Source organism: Oxyura jamaicensis, chromosome 4 (genome assembly GCF_011077185.1).
Source record: "Oxyura jamaicensis isolate SHBP4307 breed ruddy duck chromosome 4, BPBGC_Ojam_1.0, whole genome shotgun sequence".
Classification (NCBI taxonomy): domain Eukaryota; kingdom Metazoa; phylum Chordata; class Aves; order Anseriformes; family Anatidae; genus Oxyura; species Oxyura jamaicensis.
The window spans coordinates 48,271,877-48,281,799 of record NC_048896.1 but is presented as its reverse complement, the minus strand read 5'-3'; the positions used below and the strand labels follow the sequence as shown (position 1 = coordinate 48,281,799).

General features: G+C 37.7%; 1 long non-coding RNA gene across 1 annotated transcript in view; it reads right to left on the bottom strand.

The window, feature by feature from the left end:
- Positions 1-254: 254 nt before the first annotated feature.
- The window catches only part of LOC118166889, an 88,662-nt gene continuing 78,993 nt past the window's right edge, over positions 255-9,923 (bottom strand). Inside the window, exon 5 of the long non-coding RNA XR_004750788.1 lies at positions 255-365. This is a non-coding gene — a long non-coding RNA (uncharacterized LOC118166889). The remainder of the gene's footprint in view (positions 366-9,923) is intronic.

Sequence of the window (9,923 nt, the reverse complement as noted above, 5' to 3'; positions counted from 1 at the left end):
ATCAATATTTATAAGAGAGGATTTCACAGTACATGTCCAGCACTGAATGGTGCATGTTATTCTTATTAATGTTTCATAAACATTTCTACAAAAAAACAATATGCTTTACTTTGCTTTTAAGTATTAAGTAGAATTATGGCAGCATCTGCTTCCAACAGTTGAGTGCACAAGCTATTCATGCCCTGTCGTAAATTCCATGATGCATTAAGATGCCATTAAAGGTACCTTCTGTGGCTGTCTCCTCATTTACATACCTTGTAAATCACCAGGTAAAAATCAAGTGAACTTGGGAGTAATCTCCTGCACTCTTTCCTTCTTCCATGGAATCCAGTGCCATCCTCATCTTCCTCCATCTGAAGCATTGCCTATCAAAACATGAAGTCGATGAGAAATTTAATTGGTGAAGGCAATCCAAAATTTTTGTCTTTTTTTTTCTTTTTTTTAACAAAGCCTATTTTCTTAAAGAAACAAAATTACAGAGACATGAGGAACAGGGAAGCTAGAAGACACAAACATGGTTGTGCATCCTTTTTTGTCTCCAGGATTTTCATCTGGGAGTCTGACATCTCTTGAATAGTAAGGTAATTAGATAAATAAAATAACTAGAGGAACGAAATGCAGTTAAAACTAAAGCCTCTTTCTCTTTGTGTTTTTTCTTTTTTTTTTTTTTCCCCTTACAATTCTTTCCAGTGTATCTACTGCCTCCATAACTGAGAGGAAAAAAAAAAAAAAAAAAAGATTGGGAATCCAGGCTTTTGCGAAAGTAGAGCAAACACAGAAGAACATCTCTTTTTTTTCTTGACTTCATCCCATTACTGTTTCACTCCCTTGAACTACCAATTTAGGTAGTTCAATTCAGCTTTTAAGGAGATCGCTGGAAAAGTTTTCCTTTCCTGGAAGTGTCCAGGCTGTTCCCTCCAGTGGCTGGCAGGATAGCTTTGTCAGTACTGCAGCTGTAATTCCAGCGCCTGCAGACCGTCTCCCTCACCACTCTGGTAATTCAGCCTCTAATGGTCAGGAGTTTGGAAAGAGGCACCTGCACCTGGGTACCACAGTTGGCAAAGCAACGTGTGGCTGGCAGAAAATCTGATTTATATGATTGTCGCCAACATTAAACAAGTCAGGCCCAGTAAATTAGTCAGATCAGCTTTTTTTTTCCTGAGTTTTACAATTATTTCCATGCATTTCTCATGGGTTTTGCTCTTTCTGTGAAGCCAGATAAAAATTAGTACTGTATGGAAACTTTGCCCTGTGTCTTTATTGTGCTGTGGTGTCCTTGAAAGGGAACAAGCCTGGTGAACACCAGGCCTGAACTCAGCAACAAAGGAAGGCTGGGGAGAGGGAGGGAGGAGGGACGGCAACTGAAATGGAGTGCATGCATGCATCCAAGGTGAACTGCAAGACTGCCAGGGGTAACCCGCTTATTTCATTTGGAATTTGTCACCTTCTACGGGAAATATATATTTCTTAAGCTTCAGAAAATGAAATAACCCTTTCTTTGGGTCAGACTTCCACCTGACACACGTGACTTCCTTGCTGTGAGAATGCAGCCCATGGGAGTTCTCAGCATCCTTTCCAATAGCGACAGCTTCTAAAAACAATCAGATCACAGGCTTTTCCTCAGAAGGGAAACAAAAAAAGGGAAGAAGGAAGCTAATAAATTACATGAAGTTTCTTACATCTAGTGACAAACGTTATGAAAAACCCCACAGCCCTTTTTAACTGATGCTTTCTCCTTGCCTGTCATCTTTGTTTATACTGTACCTATCTGTCTTTGCAATCTCAAGTCCTTGAACTGCTGCTGAAAGGATTGAAGAGAAGCATATAATGCGTGCTTTATTACCGAACACTGAGACTCTTCTCTTTCTTTAGCTTTTCAAGAAATAGTGGGAGAGAGGACCGGGAATCTTCTGAAGATGAGAGGAAAAGATGCCAAATTGGGGGTGATAGGTCTGCTATCAACCTGTGGGTACAGGAAAGAGCCCCCACAGTTGACATGGGGACAGCTCCAAAAACTGAGCCAACTCGTGTCAAACAGGGCTTCTGGATGAGAGCCTGCTTCAAGCTAGTTCTTCAAACAGGAGGAGGTGAGGTGTTTGAGTGTTTCAGGCATCTTAGTAAGCACAGGAATGGAAAAAACACTTTCCGAGACATGCGTCATTTAGAGATGCCTATAATTACCCATCACTGTTAGTAAAAATATTAACTTGAAAACCAGATGAAGTCTTTGCCAGCGTTATGCTGGTAGATGCGAGCACAGGTAGCAGTGAGGAACCAAGAACTTTGGGTAGCAACACAGTTGTAGTAACAGCTGCTGCTATTCCCTCCGAGCTGCCACGTGCTCCCGGGTGGACAAGCCAGAGGGAGAAGCTTGTTCTCTCCTGCTTTATTCCCACAGGTTTTGTTGGGTCACTGACACTATCTCCATAAGGACAAACCCTCTATCGGCTGTTTGGCTGCTTCTCGGCTGCTGCTAATCCTCATCCCCCATTTACTTACCATTGCCTAGAAGCAGAGATTGCTTTTGTGCCGTGTTCTTTCTTTGGAAAAGCTGTTGCTATTTATAAATACTTACAAATACTTTTCACATCTTTTTATTACATTTTTACTAACCTCTCTAAACAGTTCACAGATCAGCCACCACTGCCATAGCTTACATTCCTGCTATTTTTCAGTGATTACTGCTATTGCTTATTTTTATTTCCTCAGGTCAATGAGGCTGTCTGCTAACCCCTTTGCTTCTGTAACTCTGGAACCAGTGTTTGCATTAAGAGAAACTCTTTGTGATGCTGAATGAAAGTAGAGCACTGAGGGCACTGAAAAATTAGAGCATACGTTTGTTCTTTAAAGACTACGTGGTCACTTTGCTCACTCTTCTTATTACAACACCTCCATATACTCAGAGTTTGTCTCTTACTGCAGCTCAGAAATTTTTTAAATAGATTCGTACCCAAATCCAACTTCAGAATGTTATAGCCTTTGAAAATGTCTGCAGTTTAACTGTCCTAAAAATAAAATTAAAAAAAAAATAAATAAATCTCCTTTTTTAATGCTCTAAGAACCTTTAAATATTTATACAAAAATAGATTAACACCCAAAACAGGAATTTTTAGTCCTAACTGCAAAAGCCAGACCCTGCAATTGCTTACACCAGTGCAGAGTTCTTCTAACTCAGTCGAAGGCTACAAAGATGCAGCAGTCTGTCCATGTGGCTTTATTTCTAGTGAACTCACCCCAGAAATCACCACGCTACATTTCTGACTCTTATAAAATCACCAAAATCTATTAATATATGAAAAAAAAAGAAAGAAAAAGAAAAAAAGAAAAAAAAAAAGGAACTGATTGAGAAAAGTGCTTGAACCATCTTTTAATTTTCTACCTAATTTCACCTAGCAGTCTGACCATGATCCATGACTTTTGCCTCTGTGCAATACCACAGCATAATTATAATTCCTCTAAAAACTGGAAAATGTAACTGAATCCAGAAGTACAGCTGAATGCTTAGCATCTGAAATCTAGTACCTTTTATTACCACATGTGCAAATATTTATATACACATCTTGATCTTCCTGACTTCTGATATTCTTTTTTGTTACTGCCTACTTTTTTAATTAATTATATAATTGTTCATTACTTCATTTTTTCTTTTTTTTTCCTCCAAGAGCACAATGATTTTTGTGTGTGTGTCAGACATATTATACCCAGTAAGAGAAAAAGAAGAAATTGCTATGATAATTTCATTTTCCTAGACAATGAACCTGAAAAGAATTACTCAAAGGAAAAAAAAAAATAAAAATAAAAAAAAGTACAATTTTGAAACCAAAACAAAACTTTTGAACCAAAGTAAAATTTATTTTAACTCATTTTTCCCTGGAGGATTTTGAGTAAATAAAACATTTGCACCGCTTTTTTTTTTTTTTTTTTCCCTTTCAGTTTCAAATTCAAATACAAGAAGGAAAAAATATATATATACCTAGAAACAACAGAGAATTTGTTTAACTGTAAAGTTATATTCTGGCGGGAAATGAAACTTTTTCATGAACGTTTTCACCCCTTCGAAAGGAAAAACGTTTCATCAGGGAAAAAAAATGCAGACAAATGTTGTAAAAGGTACTTTAAGCATATCTCAGACATATTTATGACTCTGAAATGTATGATATCTCAGTAATCCCTGCTCTATTACATTATTCAGCTGCCAACTATCCTGCATTTCATACCCTTTATAGGCGTTTAACATAAAGCACACTTCATTCTGACTTTGAATTTTACTTTTTATCTTCAGAATGCCATATCATCTCTATTCCTTACCTATTCATCTACGTATTTCACTAATGCAAGTTACTCTAACGTTTAGGAGTTGAGCTCTATATATCTACTGCTTTATATTGCCTATCATTGCATTCACTGAATACCAAGGCTTTGCTACATATTTTCCATGGAAAGTCCCTACTAGGCATTAGGTAAAATCAGTAGACATTCCAAAATAACACTTCCCTTTAACTGTTTGATTTCTTTCTATTATTTTAAATTTGTTTCCCTTTTTTTTCCCTCTGTTGTTTTCAAGCTTCCTCCTACCATTCCCTTCTATATCTCTTATGGCCCTCACAGTCCTCATGCCAAAATGCCAGCTTGGCAGGGCCATACGTGAACCCTGGGAGGTGTCATCCACTTATATAGGTAGCTAAAGCCAAGCTGGACACATTCAAGAAAGCTATCTTGGTCTCTGCCTCGACATCCTAGAATGACTTTCCGTTCCTCCATCCTCTCTTTTTATACCCCTGAAATCACAAAGAAAACTTGTTACAGAATATGCAGACATATTCTCACCTTAAACTACACAGAAGCTGTCCTAGGTATGTCTAGACAAACACTGTTTTCTATACCAGACTTGCTTTGCTAATGACAAATTAAAAATATGACATTTTTATGTGGAGAGCCATTTTGCACAGCACAGAGATACACAGACATTTATTGTATTAAATAAGTGTTTTATCCATATGCAGGCTTATTCTTGAAGCAAAAACATCTCCCAAAAGATTATGTTCTCAAGTAGTGGAGATTTGAAATAAAACAGCACATATGTTATTGAATAGGAGCATGACAGCATTCGCTTCGGAAGTAACCAATGTTGGACTAATAATAATAGTAATTTCCAGAGTGCTGGCTGCCATTCAAAACTCTCCTAGAGCCACTGAAACCGGTTGATTGAATAACCTAACAAACAACTCCTTTCCATAGCCTTCCCTCTCTCTGCCAAAAATCCAAAGTGACAAACACGGTATGGCTCATGCCTGCCACTCTACTTGATGTCACTCTGACATATCAATTCAAATTTTACCAAAGGTTCATTTCAGGAAATCTGAATACTCTTTTAAAGAGGTTCCAATGATTATGGTTTTTGCTAATGTCTTTCCCAGTTAAAGACCCTAGTATCATGACTGGCCCTGCTAACAGTAGAACAGACTCAGTCAAAAAAACAAGTGCCAGCCTAAAGAAAGCAGCAGGTGACAAATGTTGTAGTTAAACATTTAATAGATCCTCCAGGAAAATACTGCAGTATTTAAATGTGAAAGGAATATCAAGCTCAGTTGTGTGAAAACCTCCAGTTAATTCCTACATGAAGGGTAACATCGGTCATCCAATGGAACCTGGGCTGTATATTAATATCAGATCCTTATTCAAGTCTGGACACACATAACATCATTTGTAATTTCTCCAGAAATCTGAAGTGGACAAACCCTTGTTTTCAGTTGTATTTTTCACTGATATCAAATACAATTCCTGGACCTGATGGCTATGTGAATTGATTTTCTGTATCCGCTCCAAAATGTTTGGGGAGAAAACTGTTATTACGCCCTATCCAACTCCCCTTTAGATAGATGTGCTGAAAGGAAACCTTTAAAAGAGCAGGACAGGTAATCTGGAAATAACAAGTGGACCAAAAGAAAGTGCACATTTCACCTGATTAGAGTGCAAATCTTGGGTTAGCTGCTGCTGAGATAGCAAGCAACCACAACATAATCTCAAATCTACCATTAACCTAGCCCTAAATCCTCTAAGTGGAGAAAAAAAAGAAAAAAAAAAGAAAGGAAAAAAAAAAAAAAAAAAAAGAGATGAAAACCAGCAACAAAACCTACTTGGAATTAATTCATATGCTACTTGTTGAATCTTGAAGATTCCTGAAGAAACACGTGCTTCTGTTTTCCAAAGTATCTAACACTGAGCTGGCTTCCACCTTCTACCAGCAATTTATTATTTATATATTTTTAACTGGGAGGTAGAATGTGGGAGAGAGATTGACATTTTACTAGAGCAATAAGATCCCAAAGCTATAATTAAATTTAGACCATCTCTGTTATTTTCAGTCCCAACTGTCTGAAAGCTCTGGCCCAAAGAAAGTTGTTAGAACACTACTAGTGTGGCAATCATGACTACATACATCATGACATCATGCATCAAAACAAAGCTGCAGCAAATTAGAAAATGTTGTTTAAGTCAGATGCTATTTAAGTCAAATGTCTTCAAAAGACATATCAAGGATAATTATCTCTGTTAATTTCCTGCTTTGTAACCAAACCGTTCTCCACTTAAATAGTTATTTACAGTTATTTAGCAGAGTACTGCAGTGGACAGTAGTAGGTGGTCCAACACTGACACTTGGATCCATTTAGCCCAGATAGCCCTATAAGGACTCGTGTTTGAAACCATGGCTCACCAAACCCTGTTCAGCAGCAACCTCCTGTTAGCAACACTTGGGCTCATGAGATGTCCCCAGTGATATCCCAAGAATCTTGCTCCCCTCTACACTCTGCACAGTTCCAACAGATTCAAAGGGCCTTAAAAGTTGACTTAAAAGTTTTGGTCTTTTCTTCACAAAGACCCCAGCTCACCCCCCTTATTGACCTAAATAAGAATCTAAGCTGTATTTCTGGTTTATGCCCTGAAGCCTGTTTCCCAACTACTTGTTAACAATGGAGTGAAAATAAGCATTTTCCCTGCATTTGTTGAAAGCCTAGCAAAGGACAGGTGGCTTAGAAGAAACAAAGGCAAGACAAGGTGGCACAGTAAGAGTTTGTGAAAAAATATGTAGGCTATCCCTACTGTCATCACAGCAGCATAATTTCTACTAAACTGCGCATTCAGGCAGAGCAATTAAGAATTTAATGGTACCTCCTAAAGAAAACAGAAATATCACATTTTTACAGCTTCTTACACTCCAGAGTCCTGAGCCCCCATTTATTCCCATTCTGTTTGAAGCTTGTAACAGCCCTGGAGATGGATTTCATTAATGTGATCTTCATTGCTTCACTTCTCTTTCTAGGTCCTCCCCACTCATTAGCTCCAAAGAGAGCCAGTGCAGGTTAATGGTAGAGCAGCCATATGATAGACCCATGATCTAATAAGGGCAAAACTTTAAGTGCAGGAGATGAGGGGAGGAAAAAGGTGAGGGGAGAAAAAAAAAAAAAAAAAAAAATCACTGTTCTGTTTTTGATACCAGAATGATAATTTACATTTGTTCCCCTGTTAACAGATGTCAATCGAAGTCCACAAGTATGAACAGAGAGTTTGGGATCAGGGCCTGAAGCCTACTCAAACCTCCAGCTGGATTACATGGTGAGTCCAGTTCTAAATCCTGATGTTCATTTTAACCCTGCTCAGCAGCTGTTAGCAATACTGGTAGTGTATATATTTGGATAAATGCAAGTTCCAGTGAAAATCTGTTTTTAGTCTCTGGTCAACCACAAAAGATCACATACTACAAGATCCTAGGTTACTACCAACTGTTTACACAAAGAATCAACTCTGATACACCTCCTCCCTCCCTCCTTCCCACCTTTTTTTAATTTTTTTTTTCAATTTGGTATGAATTAGATGTCCCAAATGATCTTACAGAGCCTGCATCACGGTGCCTGCTTGCTAAGCTGCTGGGTAATACTATGGCTATGTTGATAATGGTCTATAATAGAAAACACCAGCATATTTTTCTGATCTGATAGGCATCTACAAACAGTTATCAAGCCAGGAAAATGGTGCAGGGCTAAATCCTTAAATATATTATTAGGTCAAGAAACTCTATCTTGCCTGCAACACATAAAACTTCAGTTGAATGCAACTAGCCTCATGAAAATGAATGCAGCAGTTAGCGGTAACTTTCAACTCACTAGCTGGGCAATGTAAGTGTGATTTGGGCACATTTGTTACATTTGTTGTCCTTTTCAGCCAGAAAAATCAGAAGCTGCATCAGAAGAAACCCTACGAGTTTCTAAGCAAATGCCAGAAACTTCTGCAGCAGCCAGCTATAACGAGGTATCACAACACCAACCGGTGCATTTCAGAGGTAAAATAATAATAATAAATAAATAAATAAATAAACAAATAAAAGGAATGGCTTGCTCAAAAACAACACACCCACAGCCCATTCTCACCAGTGCTACAGCCTAACATGCATCAATTGGCTTTTATCTTTTTGTGGAAGGATACAGATTGACCTAAGCCACTGGAGGTAAATGATTATATGATTTAACAGGCACTAATGCTTGTTAAAAGCTTTGCCTGGGCAGCCAATTTTACACCCACAGCAAACGCTTCCTGCATTATTCTAAATACCAATCTTTCCAGGTACCGCTTACAACGAGCTCCCTGTTGTTTTTGAGTTGATTACCTTTCTGTAAGCATGATGCAATCTTACATAAATAAATGAATAAATAAATTCGAGTTCAGTCATCGTCCTGGTGCAGGATTCTTCCCCCCTTGTACAGTGTGCTTTAGTTTCATAAAATGAATCAGCTAGGCTGGGGAAATCTCACTGGGCCCTGCGCAGGGGCTGTGCCAGGCAAAGGGACCTTTCTCTCATAGTGAACAATAATTGTAGCCTCTGCAGCTTCCTACTCTTAATTTCGTTTTATTACACCTACAGATTCACCTGAGGGCAGCAGCTTACACTGCTTGAGTGATTTCTTTTTCTTTGAACAGACCTAGATTTGCATGGGATTTTTAAAGACATATAAATATATATACAATTTCTTTTAAAAATACATCTAATGAGTCATTAAATCATGTACAGTTAGAAATACTTCTATTTTCAATACACATCAGAGTTTTTTATTATTATCTTATATCTGGAAGAAATGCACATTAATTCATAATTTTAAAATAAAATTGGGATTATTTTGCTATAGTTATTTTTACAGATAAATGCTGGGTTCTTGTTTATGAAATATGCCTTCAGTATTATTCTATTCACTTCCTCAGCTTGGTGGTAGGCCGACATATGCAGATGATAACCATGTATGTTAATATCCACATAAGTTTACATTTTAATTTAAATTAATTACTTATTAATGAAACCAAATATAAAAAAGAAATAAAGTATTTCATAAAACAAGACAGTATCTAATTGCACAGACAAGGAAGTGGTAATATTAGCCAATAATGAATCATTCAAATTCCACTAATTCTACAAATGATTATATTTAGAAAATGAGTATCACGGGGCTATTTCTACCCGATGTGATTCCACTCAGTGAAATTACATGCTACAGAGCAGAGTAACACCGCGATGCATGAGCACCTCTGTGTTTGGGAGAAGTAAAACTGACTTCTTGCTTTCTGTAGAAGAGTCTTCAGAAATGCACATCTTAAAATTCATATCCTCTGCAATTCTCAGTGAGAATGGCTAATCTCCCGTATCACGTTCGGGCATGTAAAAAGGTGATCCCCCTAAGAAGCACTTTCTGCTGGACTGATAGAGAGTTTTCCAAGACTCTCCTTTCACTGAGCACTTAACTTTGCCTGTCTCCAAAATAGACATGTTAAAGATTAAACAAAATTCTGAAATCTGGAATGAGCAAAGACCTGCAAATTGGCAAACAAAATTGCCATATGAAGCAGAGAAGGTCATTTATTATCTCTCTGCCACAAGT